Source organism: Choloepus didactylus, chromosome 18 (assembly GCF_015220235.1).
Source record: "Choloepus didactylus isolate mChoDid1 chromosome 18, mChoDid1.pri, whole genome shotgun sequence".
Classification (NCBI taxonomy): Eukaryota; Metazoa; Chordata; class Mammalia; order Pilosa; family Megalonychidae; genus Choloepus; species Choloepus didactylus.
Genome location: NC_051324.1, coordinates 31,480,528 through 31,497,717, shown reverse-complemented (window position 1 = coordinate 31,497,717; position 17,190 = coordinate 31,480,528).

Below are 17,190 nucleotides of genomic sequence, written 5' to 3'. Positions count from 1 at the left end.
CAGTGGTTCTATGCCAGGAGAGGCAAATCAAGAATACCTCAGGTTGCTGTCCCCGATCCACCAAGCACTCATCTCCTGAAGTTGGGTGTCACTTAGAGAGAAGCTTTCAATTGACCCCACTCCCAATTCTGGAGTCCTGGCTCATAGATTTTGCCTCTTCTGAAAGGAAGTGGCTTCATTTGCAATGATGTAAAGAACTTCAAACCTAAGGGCACTCTGAAGAGCAGTGGAAGCTGTAGTGAAAGGTAGTTGGGAGAATTGTGGGTTTAATGAAGATACAGCCTACTCGAGTCCAGGCGAAAAGATAGCTTGGTGGGATGCTATCAGATAGCATCTAGTTGTGGATGAGTGTGTTTCATGCCACACACAGTGAACTGAGGTAGCTGGTAGGTGTTTGAGGTGTGTGCATGTGTGCATTTTGTGTATTCTGATAGAGCTTATTCACCCAGTGTTTCTCAAGGATGAAATCACACATAAGCAAATGGTGGAATTTATGTTATTCTCAAATTGTTTGCTAACACATCAATCGCATGGGAAGAAATTCATGTTTTCAAAATAAGCATTATAGCAAAACTGAGTGTGCATCCATATGATCTAACATTACTCAGTAACAAAGAGGAACCAACCACTGATATATACAACATGGATAAATTTCAGAAGCGTTATAAAAACTTTATAATAAAAGAATGCTGATCTTTGTGGTTTCTCGGAAGTAGAGAGGTCATGGAATACCAAAGACAAGCAAACAGCAACTAGCTTTTCTACAAAAGAAGGGTCAAGTAAGATGGATTCAATGACCTCAGAAGGGTCAGCTACCTCTTTTCTGGGCCAGATCCAACACCTATACAAGTGTTCTTTAGAAATGCAAGTCAGCAGAGGTGCAGTTAGGGTGAATCAGGCCAGATTGACCCCCACTTCCTTCTCTGGCAGCAATGGAATCTGGGAAAGGGTTTGCTGGAGAGAACTGTAGACCAAGGATGTGGTTTTCAGTGTGTACCAAAATTATCCTGAGATCATCCAGAAAACAAGTAAAATTAAGGAAACGAACATTGTCTCATGTAGGCATTGTTGTATGACCAATGTGCAACAATAAAACCAGACAAAACTCTTGAGCCTAATCCTCCCCAAGGCCCCCTACCCCTACTCCAGCCCTTCTCCTTTGAATAGGGAAGTAGAGTCAGCCAAGCTAGGCTGAAGCCCAGGGAGGGGGGTGAATATTGCTTACTAAAGCAGAGAAGGCAGATGACTCACTGTCATCAGTAACTTAGCTTCAGGAGCCCAGGAGTTGGCATAGAGGCCCAAAGTGTGATAGTGAAATTCTGCTTCTTCCAAGTCCTCCTACCCATTATTCCCCCCACACTCCTCCATCTAGTCCTCCTCTGCCCTTCCTGTGCACACACTGGCCTACAGTGTGCAGGGAGGAGAAAGCAACCAGTGGGAGGCCTCCACTTCTCTCTCTCAGTCTCTCTCTCTCGCTCGCTCTCTCACTCTCACTCTCGCTCTCATTCTCTTTCTCAACTGTTTCTCTCAACCTATGTGGAATGGATTGAGACACTGTTCTCCACTTACGCTCTTGATTTGTTGAGAGAAAGTAGACAACTTGGACCCTTTCTAGAGGAGGGAAATTGAAGTCCAAGGGGGAGGAATCCATGGCTTTCTTCCTTGATTTCCCTTAAAGCAACAGATCAGCTATAAATAAATCCACCCACCAAGACAGCCTGCTCTCCAGGATATAGCTCTCCAGGGACCCACAGGAACGAAAGCCACACTGACTTGCTTTGTCAGTGCCTGCAGTGCCACTGTGCATGAAATGATGGTGATATGGGGTGCCAACTGTTGAATGGCCAGACCCAAAGGAACTGGACAATGGATCTCATCTCTGACCACTCTCACTCTCACCCCTCCTCTCCAGCACCTGCTCTTCTGTCCATTCATCAAATGCTCCAAGCCAGTCCCTCCTCAAGATCTTTAACTCACTCTTCCCCTTCCCCAGGACACACTTTCCCCAGATCTTTGCAAGTCTGGCTCCTTAACAAGCAGGTCCCAGATGAAATGGCCTCCCCTCCAAATGGGTACCCTGATCATCTTATTAAGTAACCACCATCCAACCCTCAAGCCTTCTCTACCACATCACCCTGGTTTATTTTCTTCTTAACCTTTAAAAAAAAAATGTAGACTCATAAATTATTTAAAACAAAATTGAATATGAATAAATCCAATAAATAATAAGAAAATAGAGAGAATAATTCCAACACATTATTTTAATCAAAGGAAGTCAGAAACATCACATTTAGGAAAATATGAACAACCACACTCCTAATGAAGACATTCAATACAAATAGAGAACATCATCAGCTTGGCGATGTAAACAGCTACTGAAAATCTCTCCCCAGAAAAATCAATGAAATAAAAAGGACAATTCTGAATTCTTCAGAACTCTGGAGGAAGATATAGACTGGAGAAGTTCCTTAAAAATGCCAAATTGAAGACAGAGATAAATATCAGAAACAGAAATATTCTCATATAGATTGTGGTGGTGAATGCATAACTATGTGATTATAGCAGGAACCATTGATAGTACACTCAGGATGGCTTTCATGGTGTTTGAATAAAACCATTTAAAAATAAACAGGTAGATACAAATGCTGGAGAAGATGTGGAGATAGAGATGTGCCTGTTCACTGTTGGTAGGGAAGTAGATTGGTGCAGCCCCTCTGGAGGGCAGTGTGGTGGTTCCACAGGAGGCTGGGTATAGGGCTGCCATATGCTCCTGTAACCCCATGATTTGGTGTATATTTGGAAGAACTGAAAGCAGCTCTTATAAGGCCTCACTGATATAAGCTAACTATAATGAACAAACACTGAGAATTGAATTCAAGAGCATAGGCTACCTGGGGATAGAATGGGGGGTGGGCAGAGATTGGGCAATCAGTGTTTAAGGAATACAGAATGTTCAATAAGGCTCATTGTAAAGTTTCCTAGATTGTAAGTTCTTAGAGCAGTCACATTTATTCCTGAGTTGTTTCTGTTATTTCTAAATTCTGAGATGCTGAGCTCTTTGTGTATAACCTGGTAGTTCCCTGGAAATTTGAGTATCTGTGTGACACCTAAGACTCAGAGTTAGAGTTCTGCAGCTCTGAAAGTCAGCATTACTCCATACAGCAACTTTAAAGAAGCTGAAAAAGAGATCAGACTAGAATTAGAGATACGTGTGAAATAGGTTTGCTTAGGACTAAGGTAAATTAGAATACAGGGTAAAGGATGATATTGGCTGTATTTTAAAACTCCAACTTCTCTGTGAGACTAAAGGAAAAGAGGCTTATTTGGTACACAATTTATATTTTCTGTAGCACACTCTCTAATTTAATCTGTCTGCTCAGCTTATTAAAACAACGTAATTATATGGAACCTAGAATAGAGAATGAATTCTTATTATTCTGTACAGGTTAATGTAATACCCCCAATATATCCCAGAATATTTTGGGCAGAAAATAAAAAGTATTTGCAGAGCCCCTTTGAGGTACTGGGGGGAAATGTTGAACTTCCCAACCTGGGGAATTTCTGATATTCTGTTAAGCACTGGGGGCTCCCAATTTAATAAGCCAAGCCCTCAATCTAGAGGATTGCCCTTATGAAACTTATCTCTCCAATGGTGAAGCTAAGCCTACTTACAACTATGCCTAAGGGTCACCCCCAGAGAACCTCTTTTGCCAACTCTGCAAATTAACTCACTTCCCTCCCCGCTACATGGACATGACTCCCAGGGGTGTAAGTCTCCCTAGCAATGAGGAACATGACTCCCAGGGATGAGCCTGGCCCTGGCATCATGGATTGAGAATGTCTTTTGACCAGTTTCAGTGGCTAAGATATTTCAGATAGAGTCAAGAGGTCATTCTGGAGGTTATTCTTATGCATTATATAGATATTCCTTTTTAGTTTCTAGTGTATTAGAATAGCCAGAAGGAAATACCTGAAACTGTTGAACTGTAATGCAGTAGCCTTGATTCTCAATGATGATTGTGTAACTATGTGATAGTGAAAACCTTGGGACTGACACTCTCTGTATGCTGGTTTGGATGTATTATGTCCCCCAAAATGCCGTGTTCTTTAATGCAATCTTGTGGGGACAGACATATTAGTGTTGATTAGGTTGGAATCTGTTGATTGTTTCCATGGAGATGTCACTAGTAACACCTTTTTTTAGGGTGTGACCTGCTGATAGGATTGTTTCCATAGAGTTATGGCCCCACCCATTCAACTTGGGTCTTGATTTGATTACTGGAGCCCTATAAAAGCTCAGAAACAGAAGGACTTCAGAGCAGCTGCAGCCTAGACAGACATTTTGAAGATGGCCATTGAAAGCTGACACTTTGGAGAACACCATTTTGAAACACAACCTGGGAGCAAGCAGACACCAGCCACACGCCTTCCCAGCTAACAGAGGTTTTCCCGATACCAGTGGCCTTTCTCCAGTGAAGGTACCCTATTGTTGATGCCTTACCTTGGACACTTTATAGCCTTAAGACTGTAGCTTTGTAACCACAGAAACCCCCTTTATAAAAATCAATCTGTTTCAAGAGACCTGCCCTACTGGAGATACTAAAGGGAGCCCTACAGACAGAGAAACAAAGACAGGACAGAGAGACTTGGAGAAAGGTTCAGTACTAAAGAGATTCGGTATGGGTACAATAAAGGATATTAATAGAGAGAGGGAAAAATATGGCAAACATAATCCAAAGGATAAGATGGCCGATTCAAGAAATGCCTTCACGGTTTTAACGTTGAATGTAAATGGATTAAACTCCCCAATTAAAAGATATAGATTCGCAGAATGGATCAAAAAAAATGAACCATCAATATGTTGCATACAAGAGACTCATCTTAGACACAGGGACACAAAGAAACTGAAAGTGAAAGGATGGAAAAAAATATTTCATGCAAGCTACAGCCAAAAGAAAGCAGGTGTAGCAATATTAATCTCAGATAAAATAGACTTCAAATGCAGGGATGTTTTGAGAGACAAAGAAGGCCACTACATACTAATAAAAGGGGCAATTCAGCAAGAAGAAATAACAATCGTAAATGTCTATGCACCCAATCAAGGTGCCACAAAATACATGAGAGAAACATTGGCAAAACTAAAGGAAGCAATTGATGTTTCCACAATAATTGTGGGAGACTTCAACACATCACTCTCTCCTATAGATAGATCAACCAGACAGAAGACCAATAAGGAAACTGAAAACCTAAACAATCTGATAAATGAATTAGATTTAACAGACATCTACAGGACATTACATCCCAAATCACCAGGATACACATACTTTTCTAGTGCTCACGGAACTTTCTCCAGAATAGATCATATGCTGGGACATAAAACAAGCCTCAATAAATTTAAAAAGATTGAAATTATTCAAAGCACATTCTCTGACCACAATGGAATACAATTAGAAGTCAATAACCATCAGAGACTTAGAAAATTCACAAATACCTGGAGGTTAAACAACACACTCCTAAACAATCAGTGGGTTAAAGAAGAAATAGCAAGAGAAATTGCTAAATATATAGAGACGAATGAAAATGAGAACACAACATACCAAAACCTATGGGATGCAGCAAAAGCAGTGCTAAGGGGGAAATTTATAGCACTAAACGCATATATTAAAAAGGAAGAAAGAGCCAAAATCAAAGAACTAATGGATCAACTGAAGAAGCTAGAAAATGAACAGCAAACCAATCCTAAACCAAGTACAAGAAAAGAAATAACAAGGATTAAAGCAGAAATAAATGACATAGAGAACAAAAAAACAATAGAGAGGATAAATATCACCAAAAGTTGGTTCTTTGAGAAGATCAACAAGATTGACAAGCCCCTAGCTAGACTGACAAAATCAAAAAGAGAGAAGACCCATATAAACAAAATAATGAATGAAAAAGGTGACATAACTGCAGATCCTGAAGAAATTAAAAAAATTATAAGAGGATATTATGAACAACTGTATGGCAACAAACTGGATAATGTAGAAGAAATGGACAATTTCCTGGAAACATATGAACAACCTAGACTGAACAGAGAAGAAATAGAAGACCTCAACCAACCCATCACAAGCAAAGAGATCCAATCAGTCATCAAAAATCTTCCCACAAATAAATGCCCAGGGCCAGATGGCTTCACAGGGGAATTCTACCAAACTTTCCAGAAAGAACTGACACCAATCTTACTCAAACTCTTTCAAAACATTGAAGAAAATGGAACACTACCTAACTCATTTTATGAAGCTAACATCAATCTAATACCAAAACCAGGCAAAGATGCTACAAAAAAGGAAAACTACCGGCCAATCTCCCTAATGAATATAGATGCAAAAATCCTCAACAAAATACTTGCAAATCGAATCCAAAGACACATTAAAAAAATCATACACCATGACCAAGTGGGGTTCATTCCAGGCATGCAAGGATGGTTCAACATAAGAAAAACAATCAATGTATTACAACACATTAAAAACTCGAAAGGGAAAAATCAATTGATCATCTCAATAGATGCTGAAAAAGCATTTGACAAAATCCAACATCCCTTTTTGATAAAAACACTTCAAAAGGTAGGAATTGAAGGAAACTTCCTCAACATGATAAAGAGCATATATGAAAAACCCACAGCCAGCATAGTACTCAATGGTGAGAGACTGAAAGCCTTCCCTCTAAGATCAGGAACAAGACAAGGATGCCCGCTGTCACCACTGTTATTCAACATTGTGCTGGAAGTGCTAGCCAGGGCAATCCGGCAAGACAAAGAAATAAAAGGCATCCAAATTGGAAAAGAAGAAGTAAAACTGTCATTGTTTGCAGATGATATGATCTTATATCTAGAAAACCCTGAGAAATCGACGATACACCTACTAGAGCTAATAAACAAATTTAGCAAAGTAGCGGGATACAAGATTAATGCACATAAGTCAGTAATGTTTCTATATGCTAGAAATGAACAAACTGAAGAGACACTCAAGAAAAAGATACCATTTTCAATAGCAACTAAAAAAATCAAGTACCTAGGAATCAACTTAACCAAAGATGTAAAAGACCTATACAAAGAAAACTACATAACTCTACTAAAAGAAATAGAAGGGGACCTTAAAAGATGGAAAAATATTCCATGTTCATGGATAGGAAGGCTAAATGTCATTAAGATGTCAATTCTACCCAAACTCATCTACAGATTCAATGCAATCCCAATCAAAATTCCAACAACCTACTTTGCAGACTTGGAAAAGCTAGTTATCAAATTTATTTGGAAAGGGAAGATGCCTCGAATTGCTAAAGACACTCTAAAAAAGAAAAACGAAGTGGGAGGACTTACACTCCCTGACTTTGAAGCTTATTATAAAGCCACAGTTGCCAAAACAGCATGGTACTGGCACAAAGATAGACATATAGATCAATGGAATCGAATTGAGAATTCAGAGATAGACCCTCAGATCTATGGCCGACTGATCTTTGATAAGGCCCCCAAAGTCACCGAACTGAGCCATAATGGTCTTTTCAACAAATGGGGCTGGGAGAGTTGGATATCCATATCCAAAAGAATGAAAGAGGACCCCTACCTCACCCCCTACACAAAAATTAACTCAAAATGGACCAAAGATCTCAATATAAAAGAAAGTACCATAAAACTCCTAGAAGATAATGTAGGAAAACATCTTCAAGACCTTGTATTAGGAGGCCACTTCCTAGACTTTACACCCAAAGCACAAGCAACAAAAGAGAAAATAGATAAATGGGAACTCCTCAAGCTTAGAAGTTTCTGCACCTCAAAGGAATTTCTCAAAAAGGTAAAGAGGCAGCCAACTCAATGGGAAAAAATTTTTGGAAACCATGTATCTGACAAAAGACTGATATCTTGCATATACAAAGAAATCCTACAACTCAATGACAATAGTACAGACAGCCCAATTATAAAATGGGCAAAAGATATGAAAAGACAGTTCTCTGAAGAGGAAATACAAATGGCCAAGAAACACATGAAAAAATGTTCAGCTTCACTAGCTATTAGAGAGATGCAAATTAAGACCACAATGAGATACCATCTAACACCGGTTAGAATGGCTGCCATTAAACAAACAGGAAACTACAAATGCTGGAGGGGATGTGGAGAAATTGGAACTCTTATTCATTGTTGGTGGGACTGTATAATGGTTCAGCCACTCTGGAAGTCAGTCTGGCAGTTCCTTAGAAAACTAGATATAGAGCTACCATTCGATCCAGCGATTGCACTTCTCGGTATATACCCGGAAGATCGGAAAGCAGTGACACGAACAGATATCTGCACGCCAATGTTCATAGCAGCATTATTCACAATTGCCAAGAGATGGAAACAACCCAAATGTCCTTCAACAGATGAGTGGATGAATAAAATGTGGTATATACACACGATGGAATACTACGCGGCAGTAAGAAGGAACGATCTGGTGAAACATATGACAACGTGGATGAACCTTGAAGACATAATGCTGAGCGAAATAAGCCAGGCACAAAAAGAGAAATATTATATGCTACCACTAATGTGAACTTTGAAAAATGTAAAACAAATGGTTTAGAATGTAGAATGTAGGGGAACTAGCAGTAGAGAGCAATTAAGGAAGGGGGAACAATAATCCAAGAAGAACAGATAAGCTATTTAACGTTCTGGGGATGCCCAGAAATGACTATGGTCTGTTAATTTCTGATGGATGTAGTAGGAACAAGTTCACTGAAATGTTGCTATATTATGTAACTTTCTTGGGGTAAAGTAGGAACATGTTGGAAGTTAAGCAGTTATCTTAGGTTAGTTGTTTTTTTCTTATTCCCTTGCTATGGTCTCTTTGAAATGTTCTTTTATTGTATGTTTGTTTTCTTTTTAACTTTTTTTTTCATACAGTTGATTTGAAAAAAGAAGGGAAAGTTAAAAAAAAAAAAAAAAAGATGTAGTGCCCCCTTGAGGAGCCTGTGGAGAATGCAGGGGTATTCGCCTACCCCACCTCCATGGTTGCTAACATGACCACAGACATAGGGGACTGGTGGTTTGATGGGTTGAGCCCTCTACCATAAGTTTTACCCTTGGGAAGACGGTTGCTGCAAAGGAGAGGCTAGGCCTCCCTGTATTTGTGCCTAAGAGTCTCCTCCTGAATGCCTCTTTGTTGCTCAGATGTGGCCCTCTCTCTCTGGCTAAGCCAACTTGAAAGGTGAAATCACTGCCCTCCCCCCTACGTGGGATCAGACACCCAGGGAAGTGAATTTCCCTGGCAACGTGGAATATGACTCCCGGGGAAGAATGTAGACCCGGCATCGTGGGATGGTGAACATCTTCTTGACCAAAAGGGGGATGTGAAAGGAAATGAAATAAGCTTCAGTGGCAGAGAGATTCCAAAACGAGCCGAGAGATCACTCTGGTGGGCACTCTTACGCACACTTTAGACAACCCTTTTTAGGTTCTAAAGAATTGGGGTAGCTGGTGGTGGATACCTGAAACTATTAAACTACAACCCAGAACCCATGAATCTCGAAGACAATTGTATAAAAATGTAGCTTATGAGGGGTGACAGTGGGATTGGGAATGCCATAAGGACCAAACTCCACTTTGTCTAGTTTATGGATGGATGTGTAGAAAAGTAGGGGAAGAAAACAAACAGACAAAGGTACCTAGTGTTCTTTTTTACTTCAATTGCTCTTTTTCACTCTAATTATTATTCTTGTTATTTTTGTGTGTGTGCTAATGAAGGTGTCAGGGATTGATTTAGGTGATGAATGTACAACTATGTAATGGTACTGTAAACAATCGAAAGTACAATTTGTTTTGTATGACTGCGTGGTATGTGAATATATCTCAATAAAATGATGATTAAAAAAAAAAAAATCAATCTGTTTCTAGTATTTTGCTTAATGGCATCATTAGCAAACTGGAACACCCTGGATCCAGTGTATGGGCAGATGTGTAAATAAAATAAAGACAAAAATAAATATAAATAATAGGGAGGGATAAGGAGTGTGCCAGTTTGAAAGTATTATGTCCCCCAAATACCATTATCTTTGATACAATCTTGTGGGGCAGACATTTTAGTGCTGATTAGATTGGAATTCTTTGAGTGTTTCCATGGAATGTGCCCCACCCAACTGTAGGTGATAACTCTGATTAGATATTTCCATGGAGGTGTGGCCACACCCATTCAGGGTGGGCCTTGATCAGTGGAGCTATATAAATGAGCTGACAGGCAGAGGGAACTCAGTGCAGCTGTGAGTGATGTTTTGAAGAGGAGCTACAGCCAAGAGGGACACTTTGAAGAAAGCACAGGAGCTGCAGATGAGAGACGGTTTGAAAATGGCTGTTGAAAGCAGACTCTTACTCAGGAGAAGCTGAGAGAGGACAAATATTCCAAGTGCAACTAAGAGTGACATTTTTGAGGAACTGCAGCCTAGAGAGGAATGTCCTGGGAGAAAGCCATTTTGAAACCAGAACTTTGGAGCAGACGCCAGCCACGTGCCTTCCCAGCTAACAGAGGTTTTCCAGACACCATTGGCCATCCTCCAGTGAAGGTGAAGTGGGGTCCCTTTCCCTTAATCCCAAAACATCTGCAAAGCAACAGTGTTGTGTAAACAGCATTAGGCCATGACGAGGAGGGAGTGAGACTGGGCCTGTACCAGTTAAAGAAATCAAAACTTTACCATTTAGGGGAGGCAAAGCTGCAGTTGCACGCATCAGCCAAGCGTAACCCTTTTAAGAATAACTGCTCCACGTCCAAGTGAAACTTTTTGTAACCCTTTAACAATCAATAGCTGCTCCAGTCCCAAGTGAAACTCTTTGTGTAATTGTTTTTTGTGATCAAGAGCTAAACTGCCAACTCTGCTTCTGTTAGACTAGCTTGCTTGCGTTTCTAGGATACGGTTTCTGTCTATATAAGGCACCAGCACACACAGGTGGGCGCTGCTTGCTGAACTCCCTGCGCGGAGTGAGAGACAGCAGCCACCTGCTAGCTGGCTAATAAAAGGCTCTTTAAATTCTGTTTGGTTGTCTCGTACTTTAACTCGCGGGCACCGTAACATTTGGAGGCCCCAGCGAGATTTATCTCAGCGTTTGCTGAGGCTCATAGGTTGAGACAAAGGTCTGACTACCGGCCCTCCCCCAGGGGGCGCGCGCTGAGAGACGTTCCTCAGCCCCGGCAGAGAACCGAGTGGTCAAGCCTCGAAATTCAAAAATCCGCCTCTGGAGCCATCTAGACATGGGCCCACTACGGTAAGAGATCTCTAATCTGGTCTGGTGGGGTACCCCTTTAGGGTCTTTAGGAGGGCTGGACGCAGCCGTAACTCCGAGACCCGGCCTCGGACCACGACGGTGGCTAGTGGCATCAGGTTCAGGTTTTGGTTAGTCTCTGTTTTGTGTTTTGTTGTTAGTGTCTTTGTTCTGTTCTGTTTCTGTTTTGTCAACTGTCAGTCCCGCAATGGGTCAGTGTCTGTCTGCTTTCGCTTGCTCTCCGTTGCAGTGTTTCTTAAAAAATTTCCAGGACATCCAGCAACAAGCTGCAGGGTTGGGAGCCACTGTTAACCCAGGAACTCTCCGGACCCTTTACAAATTCAAATGGCCAACCTTTCCAGATTCTAACTGGCCCCCCACAAGGGCACTCTAAATTTGCTAATTACCTTTCAGGTTCGAAGAGTCATTTACAGGAGTGCAAGACACCCGGATCAGATTCCCTATATTGAAACCTGGATCGGCATCCTCACTGACCACCCCAAATGGCTTAATCATTTTCCTGCATATTGCTGTCCACGGGCTCCAGGAGGGCTGGGGTGGGGGTGAACAGGCCCTTTGTCTGGAGGCAGCGGCACGTGGCTACAGACTTGAGTGTTGCCTTCCTGCTGCCGGGCCAGGCGGGCAAGCCTATCCCCATGGTTTGAGCTCTGGTAAACAAGCACTGGAGTGGTGAGCAGGTGCCAGGACCTGCCTCTGGCCAGGGCGCAGGCTTTCCCCTGTGAAACGGGCCACCAGTGAATTATTTGTCAATGATCAGCAGTCACCAGCTGGACACTGACTGGAGAGAGCAGAGACGGGTCCCTAAGTATGCGAGCCAGGGAGTGGTCCCCAACATCCTTTGTTTTTGGTATTTCTGTTCCGTCATGGGTCACAGGACATCTGTCTGCTTGTACATCCAGGGGTGTCCAGGAGCCAGTGTGTTCCCAGATCCTGGAGACATGCCAGCCCCCTGGGAGGTGGTGCTGACTGCTGGCCTGGTGCTTAAAAAGTGGCTCATCTTTTCTTAGTGACACCACTTGCTTTTCGCCTTGCAGCCTCTGACCTCAGAGAATCCTTTTGTACTTTCTAGAAACGGCAGACCACTATTGGGGAGTGTCGGCCAGAGCCCCACTGAACAGCATATTTGGGCATCAGAAACAGCCACATGAAAAGGCCGAGGTCGGGGGGGGGGTGGTTAGTGAAGACAAGTGGCTTCTCTGCGTTCAGCCAGGAGGTGGGGGTGGGAGCAGGGGCTCCCCATGGGGCACAGTAAGCCTCACACTCGTCCCTGTGACTGAGCTGTGCTGAAGCTGACCTGCCAGGTGACAGCTGTCCCGCTGGAGCCCACCTGTCTATGTCTGAGGCACCATAATGGTACAAGTGCTGCATGTCCTCATGGGAACCCTGCTGGGGGCCAGAGGCCACTTCCCTGGGCAGGGGGCGAGGCAGGCCACCTGAGGGCAGGGAGGCACGGGCTGCCACTCGGCTCCCTGGGACTAAAATTGTTCAACACCTAAACCGTCCAAAAAGCAAGATGTGCTCATTCTAAAGGGCCACCCAAAAGGCCCCCAGTCCTCGACCCCCCACAGGATAGTCCCCCCTTATCACGGCCCCCACCTTATTCCATAGGACCGTCTGCCCCTAGCATGGGGCCCTTTCCGGAAATAGTTCAGGATCCCCCCCTACCCTAAGTTCAGGAGGACCCCTTGTTCCCACTCCGGAGTTTGTAAATATCTTTTAATACTCATTTTTAAAGTGGTTCTATATTGCAGAAGTTCATGGTATATCATTTAATGCAAAAATGAAACCATTTTATTTCAATGTTATTAAAAAGGTTTGTTTTATTAGGAAGTAAATGTGTTGTTGCAGTGTTTTGTGGCCTGTTTAAAGGCTTTTGTTTAGCAAAGTGAATGTAAAATACAGTAAAATGTTAAGTTGCCATCTACTTTATAAAATCCATCAACTTAGAATTTTTTTACTCTATCAAGGAAGTAAAATGTGCAATAAATAGTAAGTATGCAGTCATGTTTTTATGTCATGTTTAAAAATCCATAAAATTGCTCTTCCATGGTTCTTAAATGACATAAAGTAATTGTGCAATGTTACTAATAGTGAACCTAGCAAGCTGCATTCAAATTCAAATATGTTGGAATAAGTAATCCAACAAAATTCTATTTGGATCAGATCCTCATCCCTTGCCTTTGTGTTAAAAAAAGTACTCTCCTTCCAGTGAAAAATTATCACAGAGGTTCATTAAATAAAACTCTGACCCAGTGTTCTTACTGTTTTTTACATGTGCCCCCCTCCGAACTCCCAGCGCCGCGGCCCACCTGAAGCCAGGCCTGAGGTGCCATGCCCCTCGGGGAGAGACTCAGTCCTTTATTCGTTCGGGCCCCTAATGCTGGGGCCCAGCTGCTCTACCTCACTGGGCTGAGCAGGGGTCCCTGCTGCTAACCCCCTCCTCAAGGAGGGACCCAGAATTTAGTTTCTGGTCTCTCCATCCAACCATGCTCCAGCTAAAACTTTTGATATTTATTCTGGGCAAAAACCCAGAAAATATACTTTATATTAATTGCTTCAATTTATATTTATTGAGCACCTACTGTTTTAGGTGCTGGGAATACAAGAGGGTCAAAACCCCCAAGAACTAATCTTTCTGTTAGAGTCCATTTTCTTTACCCATCAGCCCACATGGGACAACTGTCAATAACTTCTGCAAAGCCTTTTCACATCAGAAGAGAGAGAAAATCCGTGCCCAAGAATGGAAACTAGTCATGGGGCCAGATGGTCTGCCAACCACGGAGGTAGACCGCCTCAAAGCTGTTTTTTCCCTTCACCCGACCCCGGTGGGACCCTAACACTAATCAAGGTAAGGAGGCTCCCAAACGGTACCGCCAAACTCTAATGGGGGCTCTCCGAGCAGCAGCGTGGAGGCCTACAAATATGTCCAAAGTAGCTAAGGTAATTCAGAGGACCAGAGTCCCCTGCCGCTTTTCTAGAGCGCCTCCAGGAAGCTTACCGGTTATATACCCCTGTAGATCCGGAGGCGCCAGAAAACAGGCGAGCAATTAATATTGCTTTTGTCACCCAGTCAGCCCCCAAAATAAGGAAAAAGTTACAAAAGTTAGAAGGCTTTGAGGGAAAAGTACTAAGCGAGTTGGTGGGGGGTTGCTCAACGAGTCTTCAATAATAAGAAAAGTTCCAAAAACTTAAACAAAAATGGCAAAGGTCCTACTTGCCATAAGTGAAGACCAGGCACAAAATAAAAACCGAAAAAGGAACCAGAAATTCCAAGAAAAGTCAGGAGGAGTAATAGACTGTCCAGTGGAAAAGGAGGACGAAGAGGGCCCCCTCTAAGCCAAAACCAATGCACGTTCTGTAAGAAGGAGGGAGCCTTTCAAATTCTAAAAAAGGTATTCACTCAGACCCCAGCCTTAGCACTCCCAAATCTCAAAAAGCCGTTCCAGCTGCATGTAGCCGAGGCACAAAGGGCAGCAAAAGGAGTGTTAACACAGCGCTTGGGGCCATGAAGATGGGTCAGGTCGTAGCCTATCTTTCAAAGCGCCTCAACCCAGTTGCGGCAGGCTGGCCTAACTGTCTACACAGACAGCCGGTATGCGTTTGCCACCGCACATGTGCATGAAACCATCTACCAAGAACGTGGTCTCCTAACCTCTACAAAAAACAAAAAAAAGTCCAAAGCCAAGAAAAATGCTTTCGCCAACCAGACAGCCAAAAAGCAGCCCTAAAACCAGTGGGGCCTCTTCAAGTTTTGCCCCTCCTACCACCCCGGGTACTAAAAACTACCCCAATATTCAGCTACTCCAGAATCCTCCTACCAAAAGCACTGGAAAAAGACTTAATTTTCCAAATGCATCAAAGTACACACTTGGAAAGGACAAAATTAACTAAACTGCTAAGAACTGACTTTTACATACCTAAGCTTTTTCAGGTAGCAAAGAAGTTAAGCAAAAAATGTCACGTCTGCACTCAAGTCAACTCAAGTCATGTAAGTACCCCTGCTGCCCCTGGTCACAGCCTAAGAGGTCAACTCCCAGGAGAGCAATGGGAAATAAACTTCACGGAACTGCCTCCTGGACCAGGGGAATACAAGTACTTACTTGTGCTGGTGGACACCTTCTCAGAATGGGTTAAAACCTACCCAACTCGGTCAAAGTCAGCTCAGGTAGTAGCTAAGAAAGTATTAACCAAAATTATCCCTTGGTTTAGCCTACCAATAGCCATGGGGTCTGACAATGGTCCGGCTTTTATAGCCCAAATTACTCAAAATTTGGCAAGAGCATTAGAAATTGAATGAAAGTTACACTGCATTTACAAACCGCAAAGTTCAGGGCAGGTAGAAAGAATAAATTGGACGCTTAAAGACACCCTCACCAAACTAAAAATAGAGACTGGCAGAAACTGGGTGAGCCTCCTTCCGTTTGCCTTGTTCAAAGCTAAATGTACTCCTTATGTAAAAGGTATTACCCCATATAAAGCCATGTTCAGCAGGCCACCCCCACTTCTCCCCAAAATAGGGGAGGAACAGCTCACCCTTTTAACTAACTCTGAACTTCTCAAGTCCTTACAGGCCTTGCAGTATAACTCCAGAAACAACCACTGCACCATCCGCGCCCACCACCTGAAACCTAACGCTGCGAGAACAGGAACCCCTACGGTTGACTCTTTGGAGTAAACTGGAACTTACTGAAAGCGGTCAATACATACCTAGGTGGGGGACGTGCGAAATTGCAAGGCTTTAGCTGTAAAAACCTAAACTTGGAACAGGGACTATAAGATAGTCAGCACTGTATCTGTCCACAAGAAAGTACCTCAGCAACATGTGAAAAAAAAATAATTATTTCTGTTACAATTAGGGCTGTAAAACTATAGCCCCATAAAAAATGTAAACCGTCTGTTAAGGGTCACAGGGAATAAAAGGCCAAAAGCTCCTACTAAAAATTGTGCAATTAAAAGCTATAACCCTGTTACTTTTAAACCACAGCAGTTTTGAAAGAATTCCCAGTGGTTGGGGGAAAAAAATGTGGAAATTGCGCCTATATGTATCAAGACTTTAGGTAACTTTCAAAGACAAAAAACATGTTTCCAGTCCCCTCAATTCCCCCTATCTACTTCTCCTTATGCTAATTCTTGTGCCTCTGTACTACTCTGGCAAGGGAGGTAAAAAGCACCTTGGGCTAACTAGCCTCCAACGAGTCGAGTCAAGCAAGGAGGACCAGTATTAGTGCCAGTACTCCTTGGGCTTAAAGTAGCCGGAGCAGCCGCAGTAAAAACCGCAGCACTGTCACAGGGAACCAAAACTTTAAAATCCTTAGTAAACTCATGGTTTTATCCTCAGAAGAAACAATGATTTGATTCTCCCTAAAAACCAGTGGGGAATGAAGTGGGGTCCCTTTCCCTTAATCCCAAAACATCTGCAAAGCAACAGTGTTGTGTAAACAGCATTAGGCCATGAGGGGGGGGAGTGAGACTGGGCCTGTACCAGTTAAAGAAATCAGAACTTTACCGTTTAGGGGAGGCAAAGCTGCGGTTGCACGCATCAGCCAAGCGTAACCCTTTTAACAATAACTGCTCCAAGTCCAAGTGAAACTTTTTGTAACCCTTTAATAATCAATAGCTGCTCCAGTCCCAAGTGAAACTCTTTGTGAAATTGTTTTTTTGTGATCAAGAGCTAAACTGCCAACTCTGCTTCTGTTAGAATAGCTTGCTTGCTTGCATTTCTAGGATACGGTTTCTGTCTATATAAGGCACCAGCTCACACAGGTGGGGGCTGCTTGCTGAACTCCCTGCACGGAGTGAGAAACAGCAGCCACCTGCTAGCTGGCTAATAAAAGGCTCTTTAAATTCTGTTTGGCTGTCTCGTGCTTTAACTCGCGGCACTGTAACAAAAGTACCCGATTGCTGATGTG